Source organism: Struthio camelus, chromosome Z, assembly GCF_040807025.1.
Source record: "Struthio camelus isolate bStrCam1 chromosome Z, bStrCam1.hap1, whole genome shotgun sequence".
NCBI classification, from domain to species: domain Eukaryota; kingdom Metazoa; phylum Chordata; class Aves; order Struthioniformes; family Struthionidae; genus Struthio; species Struthio camelus.
The window spans coordinates 75,472,970-75,494,444 of record NC_090982.1 but is presented as its reverse complement, the minus strand read 5'-3'; the positions used below and the strand labels follow the sequence as shown (position 1 = coordinate 75,494,444).

The following is a 21,475-nucleotide window of genomic DNA, read 5'->3' as shown; positions in this document are numbered from 1 at the left end:
TAGAACTTTGTTAAGAGAACGTGATGCAACAGAGTTATATAGATAGGTCAAGCTGTATTGCAGACTTATGTGAAGCTCATATTGTCAGCAAAACAGGAATTGCAGACCTAACACCAGTCCTAACCAGTGAAAGCTACTGTCTTAGCCAAAAATAAACTCTGATACGTGAAAGAATTTTTAGGAAAAGTACACAGTTAAAATTGCAGAAGTAACAAGTATCGTTTGTGTCTAGTATAGTTTAAAATATATAAATATTGATTTTTTTTTTTCTGGATTCTGCTAAAGCTTACATATAACTATATTTTTAGAAGATTGAAAAGGTAGAGGAAGTTGAAAATTACTGGAAAAAGTTCAAGGGGATATGTAACCAACAGTTAATGAACATGTCCTGCTAAACAGTGGGAGAGCTATAAAACAAGACCCAATACCACAAGCTAAGGAATTCAACATCACTTGAAGAGAACTGCAGTCAAGGAACTCCCAACTCTTGAACGCTCCAGAATAGACTAGCCATCTGACTAAAAGGACTACTGGATGACAGCAGAACTGTTGGCCTGATCATGATTCTGGTTGTCTGGACACCATATCACAATTTTTGCAATATGGTGTTTGCAATCCAGTGTCTCTTAAAAGTTGAAAGATTCTAAGAAAGGAGGTGAAGGGAGAAGAAGAGTACCAGTTCTATCTTATTTCCAGTAGACAGGAAGATACTGGGAGAAACAAAGGACTAAGTGAGCTAACAGCAAGAACCTCCAGTTCCAACCCCACAAATCCCAGCATATGAGATATACAAGCTGTCTGCACTTTGTATCGGAGTTCTGCTCTGCATACAAGAACATGGACAGACTTCATTTCCATTTGAAAAATCACATTAGCAAATAAAACTTTCTTGACAACTACAAAGCCAGTGAATGCATAAAGAAATAAAATGAACTACTAGTACATATACGGAGAATGCAAATGAACTATACCTATCAAAAAAAAAAAAAAAAACAACCCTGATCTCAACAACCAAAGTTGCTCAAAATCTTAAGTAAATGTAATAAGGCATAAGAATTAGAATGAAAGAGGGTATTATCAAATTTCATATGGATTACAGAAAATAAAGACATAAAAATGAAATAAGTATTGCCAGTATAGCTAAGAACTACATATCAAAAAAAAAAAAGAGGACTAGAACAATAGTGGAAGGAAGTTCAAACAAGAATTTCAAACATAATGCTGAAAATACAAGGAAAGTTATAGAAAAAATTACCATATAAAAGGGAGGAAAAGAAATGGATTCTGTAATCTAAAAAGATGACTATGTGGATATCCAAGACAGTGAATGATACAACGAAAATAAACTGGTCTCCTATTACTCAGAAACTGAAAACCATTGAATTTTACATTGAAAAAAGAAACATTTACAAAAACAACAGCATATTAATCTAGTGGTTCTCGTCTTGTTTGCTGTATGTCAGGAAATATAACTAACATCAATCAATATCCCAAGAGCCTTTTGCTTCTCTTTCAGATATATTCAAGGTTCTTACCACACTCACAACAGACACAATCACATCCTCTCCCTGAATCTCTATCCTGAATTTTACCTAGTTTCTCCATTCTTGTTCACACAGTATCCATGAAATATTGACTATTCAGAAGACTCCGCCACCTCTTTGTGTCATTGACCTTCTCCGGGTCTCTGTTTTTCCTCTCCCTACTGTTGGTCATCTAGACTGTTCTCCTTTTATCCAGCAGCACTGAGAAGTCACTTTTACCTTTCCTTCATTTTTCTCCATCCAATTCAACAGAGCAGAGAGTCTTCACATACAAACCAAACCTCACAAGCAGCGAGCAGAAGCAGTGAAGATGAAATTTTCTCTATTAAGCTGATAATTCCCTAAATGAAATATATAGATTCTTGCCTTTTTTCTCTGAAGAACAGGGTGTCAACTACAGCCACAGGCAGACTATCAGATAAATGAACCACCGCTTTGATCCAGTAGATTTCTATGTTCTTGTTTCTGAAAGGACTTAAATACCTCTTAGGGAAGCAAAATAAAGTTCTGTGTTAGCAACCACGTGCCTGAATCTAAATCCTAAGCAACAAGCACCGAAATAATCATCTTCTTGGATGTGGGCCTGGTAATACCCGTAAAAGCAGAACTGGTAATTAAAAGGTTCTCTATGAGTTTTTTCCAGCCAAACTGAAGGTCTCTTAACAAGCTGAACATTACTATTTCCAAAAGAATGTTATATCTCTCAGTGGAAGCGTCACCAACATTTACTTGGGTTTTACCCAGACAGAAGACTGGAAATAGAGACACCAAAGAATATTAGCCAATCAGGTGAACCTTTTTTTCTCAGTTTTTTTTAATTCATAATTTGCTGGATTTGGTTCTATTGCTTCTAAAATGTTAAACAAAGACTGATGTTTTAAATAAAAGTAGGAGTGGAAAATATGCATGTTTTGCTAGGATTATTTCAATGAATAATCTAGAAAATGAGATAACCTCTATCAAGAGATCAAAAAACCCCAAAAGGTATTGAGGCTTCCCTAAACATTCTCTTTCCTAAAGTCCTTGACAACGAAGTGATATAATAAAGCAGAAAGTCCCGCATATTGTTGGCAGGTATTACATGACTGCCACAAGTTATTAAGCCAAATTACCTTGATTCTGGAATGAAAACTTCCTATTTACAGACAGTTTTCAGTTGTGAGAGCCACTCTACACTTTTCTCCAGTGTAACAGCTACAACTTTACACCTCTTTATCTCACCAGCAGCCTTCTGGTTAAGATGTGAGAAGGCATAGGAGAAGGCACTCAGCATTTGCTACTTGAAAGCCATGTGCTCTCTCTTGGAAGAGGCACTGAGCCATATGTGCGCACCCTTAGGACAGTCCAGCTTGAAGGCTGCTTGTTGGATCAGAGTAAGCCTCAGAGCAAAATCATCTTAAATATGATTAAATACTTCTGCTGTCAAAAAATTTGCATTTAGGAAGGCTACAGACTCTAAAACACTGATAACAGTTTTACAATTAAAGTTTTGTTCTGGCTTTTTCATCCAGAAAGTAAACTAGGTTGTAAATTGAAAAGCAATATATAAACTATACACATTGATTTTAAAACAATCAGCAGATCTTTAAGCCTACTGCTGGCTATTTTTCTGTTTGTTTCCTTATTGTTGTTTAGGGAAGAGATGTGTTTTTAAAAGGTAATCATATAAATACCAGAGGAGCAAATAAAAACCATGCGGTTAAGTATGCAGAGGAATATGAAAAATATTGATGTGAACAGTTTGCATAATTTTCTACATAACAAATATCAATTTCAGGACAACAGGGTAAGCAATTTGCAAAAATCTTGAAGTATTTCTGGCTAGCTGTCAGACTAGTACTCTTGACATCTGTTAGGATTATGTATTGCTATCCACTATTGCAGTGATATAAAGATGTCTTTAGACATTTTGCACATGGATGGCTACTGCGGCTGACAGTCTTTGACTTAAAATTCATTGGTGACAGCATATTGCTAAAAAACTGCATATGTTGATTAATACACCCACCAAAAATTCCAGAGTTCATAACCTGAAAAATTCTGCCTAAGTTTGAATGTTTCACTCATCACAAACTTTTCAGAGAACGATTTCTGACTACCCTCCTGAGATGTGTAAATCAGATCAGAAGTCTAAAGCTAAGTTGGAGAGCTAAAAAAGAAAAAAAGAGAAAAAAAGGCATCCGGAGTACAGATTTGTATACCTATTTCTATGAGCAGTGCACCAAATTCAAAACATTACAATGCAGTGCAAGATTCCTATAAATGCACAGTCTCATAACAGCAACGGAATTAATTCACCATAAACTATGGGGATGTAATTTATGTGCAAAAACTTAGAAGAGAACACAGGAATAAGTTAATTTATCTTGCACATATTATACTACCTTACTGATTGCTATTGAAACTATAGGTCTCTGGCCGTTTGGAAACGGCAGCCGAAACACTCAAGGTCTTCCACAGCCTCACTTTTATGGCATTTCTGATGTGAATATCGAACATGTGTGCAACTGTGTAATAAAAAATGCAAGTATTCTAATTTGATAAACTATACTCCAATTTTACAGCACTATAAAGCTACATAAGAAAAAGGAAAAAATGTGAAGAAAGGAAAAAAGTCAAGAAGCTGACAATAAAGTTGGAAAAGTATCCAAAATAAATATTGAGCATATCAGGAACAGAAGTATAAGAAGGTACAATCATGTGATAATATGGGAGTGATATTAGAAGTAGGATAAACCCCCCTGACAATTTAAAATAAAAATTGAATATGGAAAGAAGAAATGGGAATAATTTTTTGGGAAGCACAACACATTCCCTGATCCTTTTATTTTGAATGTTCAGGAATGTTTTTCTAAATGTATTTAGACCATAAGGGACTTTTCTCAAAGGACTTAATCCACCGTTTTTGAAGCTGTTGCATGTATTCTAACATAATCGAAGGTTTAGCATCAGTACACTCTCATCTCCTACTTTCCTATTGTACATTTTATATGGTTAAGAAGATTGACGTCATATTCAGCTCACAGAAACAGCCAAGTCTTTCCTGTTCTCTTTGCTTCATTTCTTCTCCTGATGTTCTGAAATGAAATCTTATCAGGACAGTGACAACTACCTTACAAATGAAGTAATGAAAGAAAATCAATTTCAAGTTTTCTATAATGGCCTTAAACATGCAGCAAAATTTCTGAACCTCTAACTTGAATTGGAAGCATCTTATGCCTAGAATCTTTCTGTAACATAAAGGCAATGGTAAGAAAAAGCAGTTCTGGAAAGAAAAAAAACATTATTTCAAAACAGAAAGAAATGGGGACAGACTTACATTCACTGAAAAATAACGGAAATGCAAGAAAATAAACATCAAAAACATCCAAAATCCACTGGCTTGGGCAGGTCTGGATTGAACCCCTTGTAGGACAAAAGGTAACAAGAAAGAAAATAAATCATAAAATAACCCTAGAAGCACAATCACTATGATAATCAGTTGTATCTTATTTCACAGTGCGCTTCAACCTCTCCCTTCTCTATACAAGTCGCAAGGCAGTTATCAAGATGGTACCACTATTGAAAAAGGTTCACCTGTCATTATCTGCAGATAAATTAACATTGCCATTGTTGAAAAGACAGGAATGTAACAGCACAAGAGATACTGAAAGAAGAAGAGTAAGATGGTTATCATGAATATATCCAGCTGAGCTATGAGCTAGCCCTATTTAAAACACAGGGTTATTACAAAAAGACACTTAATCACCTTTGGTGTTATGTGACTTAACGTAAAAAAGAAAAGCATAATAAACTCCAGAGATTCTGCCAAAGCATATAAAATACAGTAGTTCATTCATTGTTCTTATTATGAAACTTCAACTACAGTGGAACAATCTATTTTGCTTTAGAAACAAAAAAGAAAAATATTTTAAAGTTTAACCAAAAACAATTAACTTCTGACAGCAATTTAAACAACCTTTTCTCCTTAAATTGCCTTCCCCACTGAGGAAAAAAACTACTAAGCAATTTTCTCCCGTTACTAATTCTCAGTTCTGTTTGTATTTTGATTCTTTTAGATTTAAAATACTGGGATGAAGTAACATGTGCATGTCAGGATGTCAGTTGATTTCAGTGACATATGCATTAATTAACTCTTAGTAATGAAGAAGAATATTGTGCTTGAAACTGTTGACAACTATTCTGCATCTCAGCGCTGCATCAACATTATTTCTCATCACTGGGAAATTAATATCATTTTTTACAGAGCGGTACACTCTTATCTGAACTTTATCCTGAATAGCTATAGCTATAACAAAGCTGTATCAGAAATATTTCCAAAGTTCACTATACTTCAATTATCTCATATTGTTTCATAGCTAAAAAAAAAGCAGGTCGTATTACTTTTCTTTTTCAAATATTGAATGTTATTTTACATCAACATTTTACTTACACAAATGGAGTCTTTTAATCCATCTAACTGCGAAATGCATTCACTTGTTTGAATAATCCAGGTCTGACAACGTATGTATGTTTTTGTCTGTGCACATCTCCCTCACTCCCGAGGGACACCTGCACTGTGAAGAACAGACGGATCTTGTTGCTCCTTGATAAGGTCACAGAGGCTTAGCTATAATATAGCTGTGCTTAATCCTCATTGGTTTTGCCTACTGAGCACAAGGCTGTTTCCTTGACAACACAACGGCAGTTGCCACAGCATCCAGGGCCACATGTGATGGCCAGGTTTAGGGTATGGCCCAGCCAAAAATCTATTATTCAATGTTATTTTCTACAAGTCACTGCAGGTTAAAAATAAAATCAGTGAAAATCTCCCATATATTCCATTTCTTAAGTTCATTCAAAGCCCTTTGATATTTGCTATTTTTACTTACAAAGATATCCCCCATATGGGCTGGATACTTCTGAAACAGGAGCCATGACAATTCTTGTTTCGGTGAGCACAGAGTCTAAGGGTATTTTTTATTCAAGGCATGTCATTTGCAGCTGATATGCAAGTAAGAATTAATCATCAACTTGTGACATAGTAAGACAGGCATAAATATGAAATGTATTTACAAATGCAGTAACAAACTTGAAAGTTGAACTATAAGTGATGACAAAGCAAACAGGCAGAGAATATTAGAGAAAATGAAAGGTTCTTTCAAAAAGCGACTGACATGCATTATAATCAGTGAACTACTTTTGAAGTTGAGAATCATGCAAGACCATGCAAAGCATACCAAATTTTTTAAAACTCACCTCATATCTTAACCAAAACAGCTAACAGAAGCATTGTCATCTAACAATATCAATATTAGGATTTGGGATCAAAATCATTTATAGGCTTTCTCTACTGAAGGGGCCAATGCATTAGGTAAAGGGACTTTCTGTTGTTTTATTACCACTGAAATAGAGAGGTTATCTGATCTCTAAGCGCGCACAGTGTGCTTATTAATTACAAGACACATTAATCTTTACTAACGTGTTTTGTAACAGAAATGTAACATTTTGCTTAATGAATTCCAAATTTTCCCAGCGCTCTTACCCACGGCTCTGTAATTCAACCAGATTTAAATATTTCCTGGAAATTTCAGGGATAAGTTGAAACTGCTAGGTATATATGCATACAGCTGCTGATAACCTTCTTGGCAATGCTATGAGAAATAGGTACTTGGCAACAGACGGAGCTTTCAAAATCAAAAGTATTAGAGGATGAAGGCAGAAAAATTCAGACTAGAAATAAAGCACAGAATGTTAACATTATGGGCAATTAGTCATCAAAATAACTGATGAAGGGTTGTGTGGAATATTCCAAGAATTTTGGATGATTTATGAGATGATACTTGCTACTTTAAAGAACAATAAATGCATGGAAACTCTATGGCCCCTACTACACAGCAGAGATGATTAGATGATCACAGCATTATAATCTGTAAGTGATTATTTGGGAAAAGAAATGTTCTAAATGAGTCAAAATATAGTCGCCTATAACACTGGCAATTTTAAAGATGCATATATTGTTGAATTTTGTAGAAATGGAGCAGACTGGCCCAGGAATCAAACATGCAAGGTACCAGTGATCAGCTAATTAGAAATACTTTGTCTCTGTGAAACGCAACAACACCTAAAACCTTTCTCCAACTGAGTTCTGAGCTTAGGAAGACATATAAAACTCGGCACTCAGAGGCTACAGCTACACTCATAAATTGTGTCCTGTACCACGCTCTGGCACTCAGGCTAACTACCATGGAACAGTACAGATGCATATTATTAAACTCTCTTATCTTCCAAAACATATTGTCTGCAAGCAAACTACCAACTGGGAATGACCAGCAGCCCGTTCAAACTGCCAAATATCGTAACTGTTTAGCAATGTGCTTGACAAAACATCTGCTCCCCTGTACGAATAATGAAATAGCACAGGCAACTGAGCTGCAGTGACACAGCAGCATTCCCCAGCACTGTTTAATTTACTAATATACACATAACCAAGAAGGTGAGACCAGGTGTGGCAAAACCATCCAACCCCTTCTGACGCTAGAGTCTGGGGGGTATCATGATCTTGCAGTCGACAATCAAAAAAGCAGTATCTTACCTTTGTGAATGCCAGCATCAACCAACTTCTTCAGAACTTGGAACTAAAATGAAACCTAGCCTCTTGCAGCCATTGGAAATAACAGAAATAGTGGGACTATGGTATCCAGTTCCATTCCAGAAGCCCCAGAATAGAATGAGTCTAACAGTATTTAAACTGAGTTACTAAGAGACAAAACAAAAATTAAAACCAGTAACTCATGATTTGCAGAATTAGAAGGCAGAAATCCTCCATTGTTTCATAAGCCACATGTCTAAATTAGGGCTCTGAGTTATAATTGGTCAGCACAGGCATCTCTAGTGAAACAAGCTAAGAAATCTGAACTAACCTTGAATATTAAGATTTCACAAGATTCCTTATTTTGAAGAGGAGGAACACTGCTAGTGTAAATCAGTTGAGCTACTGAACCTACGACATTTGACCACAAAGTATTTCAGGACAAGCTTGCAGTGAGGGTCAACCACATAGTAGCTGAGATTGTGTGACAGCTAATCTATAAAGCTGTTTGTGTGATGAGCCACAGCTACACAACACTAACTCATCATAAGCCTGAGACGTTGCAAGCTGCAATTTATTATCTACCCATTTCAACAGACTTTATACATTTCGTATCTTCTCTGGGTGCATGTGTTGCTCTGACTGTTTAGAATACTGGGACTAAATTCTAGTTTCAATTAAATCAATTGCAAATCTAAGGTGAAAGACCACCAATGGATATAGACAGGTGGGGAACTGGGAAAGAAGACAACAATCAGTATTAAGGGCAGCAATCTCAGCACAGCCTTGATCTAACCACTATGAATTTTTGTGTAGCAAGCAGAGCAAAAGTGATAGTAAGAAGCCATGGGATATAAGGGGATTACTGAATGTTTGCAGAAGTTCCTATCAAGTGGGGAAATAACATGAGAGAAAGCCCAAAAATTAGCATTTGAAAACTGAACAAGTGGATGGTAAAGGCTGGCATCATGGCTGAATGATGGGTCAAGGGGCAGGAGTTAGACTTTTGATAGAAAGAGAGGGAAGGAAGAAGGGAAGGAGCAGTGGGAGGCTTAAAGTGAAAAGCCTAGGAACTTGTGTAAAGGTGGACACAGAGGTGAGATGGTGTTCTTCACCATCTGTTCTTCAGAAAGTACAGGCAAAAAAATGAGGTGGTAAATCTAGCCAGATAGGTCATCGGACTAAATCAAAAATTATGCAGCATCACAATGCATAAGAACAGATCCTATACAAAATGACTTTGTTGGTTTAAATTTGTTCAGAAATGCTGACAGGGTAACTTTATATTGGCAGGCTTTGTCTGACCAGATGCCCCTGGCCTTCCATAATTAGCATAAAAACATAAAACTGTTGCAATTTCTTTTTCTTGTGCACACTGGCTAATTTTACAGAAACGCACTAGATGACCATATGCCTTCTAATCCAGCTTGTAGTGAGCAAATCCAGTATTAGTGCCTGTGGAATTATAAATGGCTGAAGATGACATCCAGGCTACACTCCGGTGTGATAGACGCAGTGGCAGCATTCTCTACCGGGATGAAGAAAAGAAACAGGAGACACAAGTAGGTGCAGAGGAATAGGAAGAGTTTTGTTTTCTTCTGTGTTGAACTGGAACTCCATGCAAGGTATTCAAGGAGAGATATCTGAGTAATTTTAGCTTAAATAGGACAAGACAGTGGTAAGTAAAGAAGCAGATAATAGCTTGACCTCATCGTTCATGGGTTTTGAGATGCCCAAGCCCGAATAAGGCGAATAAGGCGTTGCAACGTTTTGGTACCTTGTGGTAAAAACACTTAAAAGAGAAGGATTTAATCTATTGCAAATACATCCGTTTGTTTCTTAGCAACACAGGTCACCAAGAATGCATCACTCCACTTACCTAATTGCTTTCCTATTGAATGTAGTTACATTTAAGTTTCCAGTTTTTCCTTTCAAAGATCTCAAGTGTGCAAGCTTGCATTACATAAAAGATCAGCTTAGCGTAACTACGAACACAAGCTCCCATGACAGTAACCTTCCAACAGAGCAATGAAGCTGAAAATTTAAAGGAAGTTGTTAAAAAAAAAAAAAAAGACAAAAAAACATGCAATGGACTGTGCTTTCCAACTGGCTGGGCAATATTTATCAATTTTGCCTTGGTAACTCAGAAAAACTATGAATTCCACTGCTTTCAGAAGAAAATGTAAAACTTATTATCAGAATAATATCTGAGACTTATTATCTGACATATTAAATAAACAAATAATATTTAAAAGTTGGGCCTTTGAAAGAACGCAGTAAGAGAGAGAATATCAATTTTGTAAGATACTAAGACAGTACAGTGATGAGCAGGGTATATTATGCCTAATAAAATAATCACAGTTATTCAAAATAATAGCATTTGGTGAATATCGTTTATGCTTTGGTCTGTTAATGTTTCCTTAGTGAGAAAAAAAACTTTAATGGCTTAATTCAGACTTTCTGTAAACTTGTGAAAACTTATTTTGAATGAAATATTGCTTGTGCGAAATCATTAACAAAGTACATATTTGCTCATTTCAGTTCTGAGAAAGCTTCTATTCATACTGGTGATTGAACCATACAAAATTCACGTTGCATATGTATGACTGAAGACAACTGAAGACAAAATATCTAAGTGTCTTTTGAAAAGGGACAGGCTGTCTAAAATATTGCTTAAAAGAATGTTCAGTCTGTAAAAACAATGAGCAACTTGGATTATCGCTGTTCCATTAAATCAGTAGTATGAAAAATTTTATACAGTTTTTTCAATAATGTTAATACATAAGCATATAGCACTAAGTAGCCATTTTAAACCTCGATGATGCACAAGCAGGGCAGAAAGTTCATGAGACTGATCTAGGAGTGACACTTTTATAAGAAATAACATTACATCCACTCAGAAAGCTAATGTTATTATACAAAAAGAGATCTGTGGGAAAGCCCCAGAGTTATTAATTTGAAATTCTGAAACAGATGACAACTGCTAACACCAATTTACTTGCATTGTGTGTTTTACATCTTCAACAGATGAAAAACTATAGTTAGGAAAGACACTTAGTTTTCATAATTACCTTAAAAAACATCAGCTGAAAAACACAGAAAAAAATTAACTACAAATGCTTAAAAAGGATAATGACTAAACTGACTAATCTAATTTTTAAATTCTCCACAAAAGAATAACAACTAACGAGTAAACAATAAAGACTTCAGGTTTACTCTTTTTTCAGGCTAGCATACCTTAAGCAAGGCAAAAGCAAAAGCACAATTAAATAGATATAAGGCTTTCTGTAACAGACGGAGGAATAACAAAGAAGAAAAGATACTAATTAACTGGAAGAAGCATAAACATTCTCAGGGCTAGTTCATGTTTAAAGACAAGATTCTTCCATGGCCATTTATGTTTATGCCCAGTCTAAAAGAACCCTGATTCCCTAAGTTGTTATAATCATATTCCCTTAAGAATGAAGATACTAATGACATTAAAATATATTAATGTAACAATGCTAAACAACAAGTTACAAATAAAATAACATGTTGATCACAACTGCCACTGCATTACAGTCAGGACCTGGAGTGAATGGCTTTTCTAGCATATAAGATAGTAATATACGTCCTATAAGGATGATTCACACAGAGAATTACTCTTTTTTTCTCTCCTAAGATCTCTCCATTTGATGTTTCCCTATACGCTCTGTATCTTATATGCCAAAAATCATTGGGTTTTTTTTCCCCCCCATGAGATCGCTTCTTTGACAGGGTCCACTAACGAAAAGCATGCCTCCCAAATAACTGGGACTTAAACGCTGAAGTCATAAGTCAAGAGCTCCAAAAAGAATTAAATGATTTAAAACACCATCAAGCACACAAGATTGTAAGACTTCAGCCAGTACCAGCGTTTACTCATCAAACAGGTATATATATTAAATGTTTAAAACATTGTAAAACCATTAACCAATAGTGTAAGAAAAGTGAGTAAGCAATAATAAGCAGTCTCACTTAAGTGAGCTGAAATTATTTGTGAAAGTATGACAAAACTAATAATAAATAGTTTTATCTGAAAGAGTAGTGAAGTGATGCTTCATTTTGTAATTTTTTTCAAAACTACTTTATTAAATTAACTACAGTTTTAAAATAAGATATAATTTTCATCATGACTAATAGGGAATTTAACCTAAAACATCTTTGTTCAAGTGAATCTAAACACTGAGTATACATACAAGCGCAGAAGATAGTAATTTTTTTATCATTTACAAAGAAAAAAAAGATAAAATGATTAAGCAACTTACATCATGTCACACAAAGAGTCAGCAGCTAGGGCAGGAGCAGGACTTCACATTTCCTGTTTTAAAACTAAACTGATTCTTTCAGCTTGCAACGCCTGAACAGAGAGCTAAACACATATTACAAAGAGAGGAGTGATACAAGCACTAAAATCAGAAAGAAAAATTTCCATTCCTTAGAAAGGATGTAGCTTTCATCATTACAGATTATACTTTCAACGTGGTGCTGACAGATTTTCCTTATTGTCATACTTAATGATGTCTTGTCAAGCGTTTTCAGATAATTACCGCAAGTCTAACAGCAAAATGAAAAAGCCCAAATTGCCAGCATCTTCAAGTATACCATACAAGTTTTCAAACACTGCAGCTCCAACTTCAATTTCTGTATCATAATTATCCTTCATTACTACAAAGACAAGATATGAAAGTAATTTCCACTAATCTTAATTGTTTTACAGAAGTAATTCATAGTCAACTACCTGTCAGTCTCTATATTCCTTGTTTATACTTTTCCCATATAATATTTTTTTGGACTGTATAGTTACAAGGATGTTATATAATCTGTTTATTTTCATTGAAAGAATGAATCAAAAGTTTAAGATAAGGCCAGCATGTCTACATGGAAACCTGAACCTCCGTTGTCATCTTTTGATCTCATCTTTCTCCCAATAAAATAAGTCTTCTAAAAATAGTGCTGTCATAGTCTCACACTCTTCAGTGAGGGGATGTGCCATTTATAATTTGCAAACTATTTCAGCATCCTGATAGATGAAAATCTAGAAATAAAGTCTACATGAAGTCTCATTTAGTCTGTAAAGTGTGAGATCAAATAACTATCTCCTGTTTGTATAGAATTCATCACTTTAGAAAACCCTGCTAACTGAATACAATAATTAAACAGATTTAAAACAAAACAGTCTTTGTACATTAAGCATGCCTCAAAACAATGCAGCAAATCTATTAAAATGTCTTAGTAAGAAATGAGAGTTTCTACAGTACTTAATATCTTGTTGCATTTTTTTTCCTTTTGAGAATTAATAGTGCAGTTAAACAGAGAAAATTTATGTGAGAAAATTTATCCTTATAATATTTTTAGTGCTGTTAACTTAAAAGACAAATAGTTTTATCCTGAGATTATTAGTTAAGCAGTATCCAATATTTTGACTGAGGAGGTCGTTATCAGAAAAGCACAGTAATACACTGTCATAGGTATCAACCAACTTGCTTTGCCAGATGCAGCACCTGAATATACTCAAAGAATCATTAGACAAATCATTGCCAAAGTGATCAACGATGAGAGGAAGAAATAAAAGAATATATTTTATTATTCAGAAAAGTGTTTTTTTTCCTCATACTTCCTTCAATTCTAGGAATGTGAATAACTAATAGCTTGATAATTATTTGATAATCGTTAAATGAGTTTGCTGGTCAGAAGCTTTCATATTTGTTATAATGAGAATAACCAGTATCACCACGACTGAAAAATGGCTTAAAAGAATTACATTATATTCATTATATTACATTACATTATATTCCTATACATTATATACGTCCCGCTCATTTTCCAGAATTCTCAGACTCTGCCAAACCAACCTGTTAACTGCACACCACTCTATAAACTTCCCATTTTCAATATGCAATAACAGCTGTTGCGATTCACTAGCCAATCACTTCCCTCTAATAACCAATGTTCCAGTATCTTCTTATCTAGATTTTTTGTACATTTCTGTTTTCCTGTTTATTACTGCCTTCTACGTTCATAATTTTTATGTTCTTATTTCCCTTTCAGATTATTAAAAAAATCGACGTTTTCATTAACAGACTACAGTGCAATGATCTTAATGACATAACAAAACCTCCTAATAAAATGTATGTTCATGTGAGTGAAAATTAAAATAACACTAAAGAAACAGCTTTCTTCTATTTTGCTGAGAGTGTACAACTGGATTTTTCATAATCTTGCTGTTGTTTTTGACTGTAAAATTCAATTAGCCATAGATCAGAAAGACTGGAGCTAATAAATCCTCCTACAGTGCATTTATTTTTAACTTCAGTCTTCTGAACGTTATTAGATAAAAGCAGATCACATCTTCCTAAGACGACCATAAACAGATCTAGGAAGAAGATATTTACAACTGGTCAGTTACTAACTCCCCCTTTAAGAAAAAGGAGTTGGGTGGGTCTAAAGGTGGTACACACAGTGATAAGGTATACAACAAAATGACAAATGATAATACTCTCAAGGTGTGGAGAAAGTAAAGTCTTACAGGTGTTTAATTTGACTCACTCCTGTCTCAAGGATAACACTTAAAAAACAAATCTTATCACTCCCATAAGTTAACTGCAATAGATATCATAAGGAAATACATTATTTTCATGGTGTTTTTGCCTAGATTGCTGTTTCTACCTTCACAACTAATACGAGTCTGTCTCTTATTCCATTTCCTGTGTTTTTCCACTTCTCTTATTGTCTAAATCCTTTTGATCTGTCTACAAATCTCCAGCCCTCTCCTTTCCTCCAGCTTCTGTCACAGGTGGTGGTCTCTAAAATAAACCGACTCTTTAGCTCCCTTGTTGTTTCCTGTCATGGGAGCCTGACTCCCAATCCTGCCCTCCCCGTTCAATGTCTTCTTGACTGCAAAATCATCTTCCTAACTGCAAGAAGCTTTTTGTGGATAGAAGCGCTATGCTTCTAAGGGAAAGTAACTTCCCATTCAGGAGTCAGAATACCTCCCGCTTAGTACATTAATTTTAGTATGTGAAATACACACAATGTACTGCCTCAGTAGAGGTCCTTTTCACATTTTTAATTCTTACTCCTTTAACAGCAAGAAGTGAAGAAGTTCAATTTGCAGATGACCTGAGTCTTGCAAAGGTTTGCAGGAATGTCTAAGCCAACAAACAAAACTGCACTTGTAGAAGAAAGCAAAGAGGTGGCTTCCCTGTCATCAGCAGATCCAGAAGTATAGAAAACTGTGATTGATGGGGATCATTTTGCTGGAATTAGAACTGACTAAAAAAGAATGAGATTTTCAAGAAGGGGTGGATAATGAAACAGAAGAGGACACATTAATGGAAAATCCCAAAGGATAAGAAGGAACAAGCTGCTCACACAGATCGCTTCTTCATTAAGAGTATAAAACAGCATATTAGGCATTCCTAGTTGCTGCAAAGAGGATTCAATAATTTGTCCTATCACCTGAAGACTTGCAAGAACACATCTTGGCGCTTCTCCTATTCCCTTGGGAAAGGAAATTTTGACACAGGCTCCTTCAAGACTGTTCATGTTTGCTAAACCATGTCATTCTGAGGGATATTAGCCAAATTTCTTTCCTGATCACAAACTGGGAAGTCTAATGATGACCCATCTCTGTGTAATTCACCCACAGATTGGCACTATTTGCTCTCCTTTCATGACATAATTATGCAAAACATACCATCTGCAAAGATAAAGACGCACAGCTTCTCCTATTCCTGTCTCAAGGACAATATAAGCTTAAGCAACCCTGAGTTCAAGGGGCAGCAAATATTGAGAGATTTTGTGATTACATGCAAAATTTTGTCTCTCTGGTTGGTGCAGAAAACCTTTGCCGCATCTCAAGATTCACTTGCTAGCAGAGCTAGAGTTCCCTTCTCTGATCCACACATCAGCATCATCAGCCTTCTGGGGAAATGACACAGGGACTTGAAGCACATCCACCTAACCATACTTCATAGTAATTCTACTTTGCAGTCTTATGATATTAAAGGCTTCCAGACAACTTTGTTCAATAACTTGGTATATGAACAACTCATCTATGTTCGTGGCCAAAGAGCAACAAAAAAATTGCAGTTCTGTTTTCAATACCTCCTCCATAAAAGAGAGGAGGTAAATGAAAATTCCATGAAAAGCTTGTTGTTATCTCACCCCAGGTTCCTTCTAAGCTCCCTAAACGTGGGGCAATATTTATAGTTAATTTCAAAAACACTCAAAAGCTTATGTGGAATATTTCAGACAAATATTCTTGCAAAATATTGGCCAGAGAGATTGTATCTTTCAGCAACTGATGGCAAGAGTTTCGATTGCACTCAACTTCATTTAACTCATTTGTTGCAACATTTTTAAGAAAGCTGTTTGCAGATTATACATGTTGTTTTGGTTGAGATGTTGCAATTAATTTCCACTACCTTGAGCCAATATGGGCAAGCCAAATGGGTTGCTGCAAAGAGTGATGAAAAGACTAATGTCATTAACGTGGTTAGATGAAAAGCTTCACCAGATCAACAAAGAGTTCTGGAAAAGCTTATGCCAGGTGCAAAGTAAGATAAAAAGTACAGCCAAGATAAGGCAAGGTAAAAATACTTTGTAGAGATGCATGAAGTTTAATCCTTTCAAACGGCACACTGACAGAGTTGATGGAAAAGGAGCAGCTGTTTGTTTCATAAGAAAAATCTATAATTAAATGCAATTAAGGACTTAGAACTAATACGAATCAGTTCTAATATTAACTGCCACAAAGCTTTAGCCCAATTAATAACTGAAGAGCCATTGGCATCATCTAGAGAACACTACTGATATGATTAGCAAATCAATAATTTGTACTCAAACTGATGGAGAGGATTGGTTAATAACATAACTGTTCTCTGTTCCCTTTTTGGTTCTATTATTATTTCAAAAAGACTTTAAGAACAAAAAAAGAAAGAAGTGGCTTACAGAACCAAAGGGAAGGAGTCAAATCTAGACCAAAGACTATGTTATAAGTAGTAAACTATACATGCATCCTACATACCAAAATCAATGTTGGTTTTACACACACCTATTTGGGCTTTCATTGTTTATGAACTGACTCCTCCCTGGTACATTCAGTTAATCATTCAGATGATATTCCACACAGTTTTGTAATTCTTCCAAGGTAGCTGCTCCAGAGTGCCCATACGCTGAGACGTCTCTTTAAAATTCAGCTCAAATACTTCAGGCACTGGAACTTTCACTGTGACGCTCTCCTGTTTTCCACAATGGGATGAGTCAAAGTGCACCACCATAATTCTTCTCACCAGTCTGTGCTTTATTTACACAGCCAGAACTAGTTGTTAACGCATTATATCAGTCAGAAAAAGCCAGTCTTAATTCTAGCTAGAATTTGCACCTCATCTCACATCAAAGACCACCAAGTGCTCCATAAACAAACTGGCACTTCAGGCCACTTGGACCTGACCACAGAGTATCAGTATCATCAACTACCTTGTTCATATAGGTAAAGAGCAAGGGGTAGAGCTGCAGACACAACAGAGAAGTGATGCGTCCACGTTAGCATGCTTATGGCAGTTTGGAGAGCAGAACATTAATGAATACTGAGATGACCATGCCGCTACTCTGCTCATTTTGTTAACGGTACTGTTCCCCTAACTGGGTTATTCTTGGCAATTTCCATGAATGAAGAGTTCGAAATTGAGAGACCTGTGGCCCTCACTACGCAAACACTGGTATATTCTAAGTAGCATTAATGGATGTAAAACTGTAATGTGTTTTGGACTATCACCTCCTTCCCCCATCCCCATCATGCTTAATTATTTAAATTCTGCTTCATCAGGCTACCAAAATTAATTTTAATAAGACCTCTCCTGGAGGTATTGGTTTTAAAATAGCTTGGATTAACTGTGTTCCAGAAATGCTTATTTCTCACTGCGGAGTTAAATGAGAAGACAATCAGATATTTTGCATTTTAGACACCTAAACATTTATGCAAGATGAATCGCATATTGCTGTTCACTTGTTTAACCTGTCTTGCTGCTAATCAAATTCTTTATATTGACTTATATTGCTGTATCTGGCTATTTATCTCTACGTTCTGGAATTACAGGTAAAAGGAAATTTGACTTCCAATGACTGAAGATAGGTGGTGGTTGGCGGGGGGGGGGGGGGGGGGGATACAAACTTTTTTAGTGTGCAAAAAGTTCTAATTCTTCCTGTTAAGATTACAGGAGGGAAACCTACAGGTATATTATTCCTTAGGAAGTTGGAAAAAGGCTCATTTTTGTATAGCTGCGCCTGTGGTAAGGCTTCTCTTACTTTCAGAATCATCTATCTTCAGTAAAAAACAAATCAACAGACAGCATCAAGTAATATGAACTTGGTTACTTTTCCTCACATAAACAGTATGCAAAATGTATATCTAATTTAGAATTTATGATTTCACAGCTTATTTTCAAAAATGAAATGCTTCACACTTGTTTCTGACTTAAACGGAAAAAATATCTGCAGAGTTTTGTTTTTCCTTTTGTTTTCCACTAGTTTTATGAAAGGATGGCTCAAAGTTATTTACCAAGGAAGCATGGTATGTATGTAACAACATACATTTTTCCTTCATAGCCTAGGTTATCACTGACCATACTCGGAGTTAAAAATGGAAGCAATATGCCCAAACCCATATGTATAGAAAAAGGACCAAAGTGTTTAACCAAGTAATACAAAAAAGAGTGCTATCAATACCATATTAAAAGTATAAAATAGCTGAAGTGTTAAGAACATGGAGCTTCCTTTCTTCATTCAATTTTTACATTTCTGAACTACAGCCAAAAGCAAAAAATTCAGTAAACTGCAAAACCAGAATTCCAAAAGCATTTCAATTCAATCCATCCAGTTCTCTCCATTAATGTAGCTATACCATTACCTCTCTAGCATCATCTTCTTGAATTCCACATATTTTTATTTCTCGTTTGTATAATTATTTAAATTACAGTCCTAAATCACCTATCATACCAGCTTACTGACTTATTGAGTTAAAATATTTGAAAGAGAGTAGAAAATATATTTCTTTCCTAAGATTAATATAGTATTTTTAAAAGACAAACCAGAAAAACAAATAGACTTTTATGCCCATTCAAAATAGCTTTTCTCTCTCCAAAACTCTTGCTCTTTCCTCCTTTGATAGTGACTACTCTTAAAGTGCAGATAAGGTGAAGACATTCTTCCAGGGCAAGAAAAGTAATTGCAAGTTACATCATGTCTATTCCTTTTTCAGTTTTTCAGATGTGTCTTTTTCTCATACATTAAGCAAAAGCCATTCAAGTAGCCTGCTGGTGACACTTCTCATAACTCTAGGGTAACAGATTTATAGAAAGAGTTAGTCTCATATAGAAAGGGTAATAATACAAAGGGCAATATTATAATATGTATATGCATGAGACATACAAGCTTTTTTACATGTGTATAAATATATATAGATATATCTACACATACACACGAAAATAGATTTTATTACTTTTATTCTGAAATATTTAAGACAAATTATACATATAAATAATCAAAACCTCTGAAGAAGTTAAAAATGTATCTATATCTTTCAAAAACAAAAATACAACAATGTAAATACACGTTTGCCCTAATCATCATATCCTCTGTTTCCAAATTTAGTGTTATGTTTGAAAAAGCCCATATTCATGAAGAAACCAGATAATTCACTCATGTGATGGAAAAGTAAAAATATATATATATATATAAATAATACAAAAAATATATCAATTCATAGCAACTTTTAGTTTGGCACTTAGCCTACAACCTTTTAAAGGAAATTCAAAAACTCAAGCTACATATGACCAAGTTGGCATTATAAGAAGAGGCAATGATACGTTAAAGGCTGTACAATATTAAAAAAAAAATATATATATATATATATATATATATCTTTTTGAGACTGCTCTGGGATAAATTCAAGTGAGAAATATAGATGAAATGTAAGTGGGACAGGAAGGGAGAACCTAGACTGGTAATTTCTCTAATAACTTAATTTCTTATAATAAAACATCTTATAATCTAATTTAGAAATACAGAATATTGCTTTAAAAGGCTGTAACAACAGATCCACTTTCAAAAGTGTAAGCCATTTTAATATCAAACATCCAGAAGATACACCTGGATTAAGAACAACTTAGCATTCACTATATCTAGCACAAAGGGCAAAGAAAAAGAACAATTTTGATGAAACTTAAAGATAAGGCCAAAGAAAAGGTGGTTGGGCAACATTAAGACTGGTAGAGCAGCACAGTTTAGTTAGCAAGAGATACAGTAAATGTAACCCAGCTGTGGAGAGCAGGCTGAGAATCAGCCTCAGGTTATATTAACTGACGAGCTACTGCAAATAAAACATGTTAGAGTCAAATGCCAAACTAGGAAATAAAAAATCCCCAAATCAAAGAATACCTAAAACTAGAAATTAGATTTTTAATCGTCGACTGATATATTTGCTCAAATGTCATCAGCTCCTATGTTTAAATCCTAGCATAAATGAAATTCTGAATCACGGCTTGGCAATAAATAATTACTGCCAGTAACTATAAATGAAAATATGCAATTTTCTAATCCACTTAAACATATAATTGGCCTATAAAAGCCATCAAAAGATCACATCTACCACAACTAAGATCCAGTATATTAATCATTATGTTGAATCAGACTAGTTCCTAATGACTTAGCAAGCTGCCATTTGCTCATGAGAACTAGTACTTTCTGTACTAGAATCTGAAATTTTTCCTTTAAAAAATGAGCATAAAATTAATCCACCATAAAGTGGATTAATTCACTAATAGGTCTCAAAATAGAAAAATTTTGGAATTTCATACTATACCCCCCAAATTAGAAAATAATAAAATTGAATAATAACAGAAATAAAATCATTCACAAGTATGTAGAAAATTTCCAGTATTACAATTTTACTGAAAGTAAATCTTCGAACGAACTAAAAAAAAAACCCACCGTAGTCTAGCCAAAAATCAGAAGAAAAGATACAGTATACTCTCCTAAATTCTAGATTGCATTGCATTTCAACAACAAATTATATATACCTTTTCTGGCCAGGAGATAGAACGGTATATACAGAGGCCTTACTGGGGCATGAAAAACATAGCCAAGTTAAGCCTTTAAGTGTATGTGACTGACATATATAAAAGGTAAACTTAAGTCATCTTTCCATCAAATATTACTCGTGATGAAAACCTTTCCTAGACTTTTAGATGAATGAAATGTTAAGGAATGGTCAAGAAAATACAGCAAAATTAGCAAAATTCTCTAGCTGAGCATATAACTCCCACTTTCTTGTCTTCTC

At 35.0% G+C, this 21,475-nt stretch overlaps 1 protein-coding gene across 3 annotated transcripts in view; it reads right to left on the bottom strand.

The window, feature by feature from the left end:
- The window catches only part of LOC104147781 (prolactin receptor), a 148,394-nt gene that overhangs the window by 114,966 nt on the left and 11,953 nt on the right, over positions 1 to 21,475 (bottom strand). The window contains exon 1 of one of the 3 annotated variants that reach the window (XM_009680619.2): positions 5,977 to 6,081. The exons of the other annotated variants lie outside the window; for them this stretch is intronic. The gene's annotated coding sequence lies outside the window, so the exon portion shown is untranslated. Of the gene's footprint in view, positions 1 to 5,976; positions 6,082 to 21,475 lie in introns of those variants that run through there. 3 annotated transcript variants of the gene reach the window in all.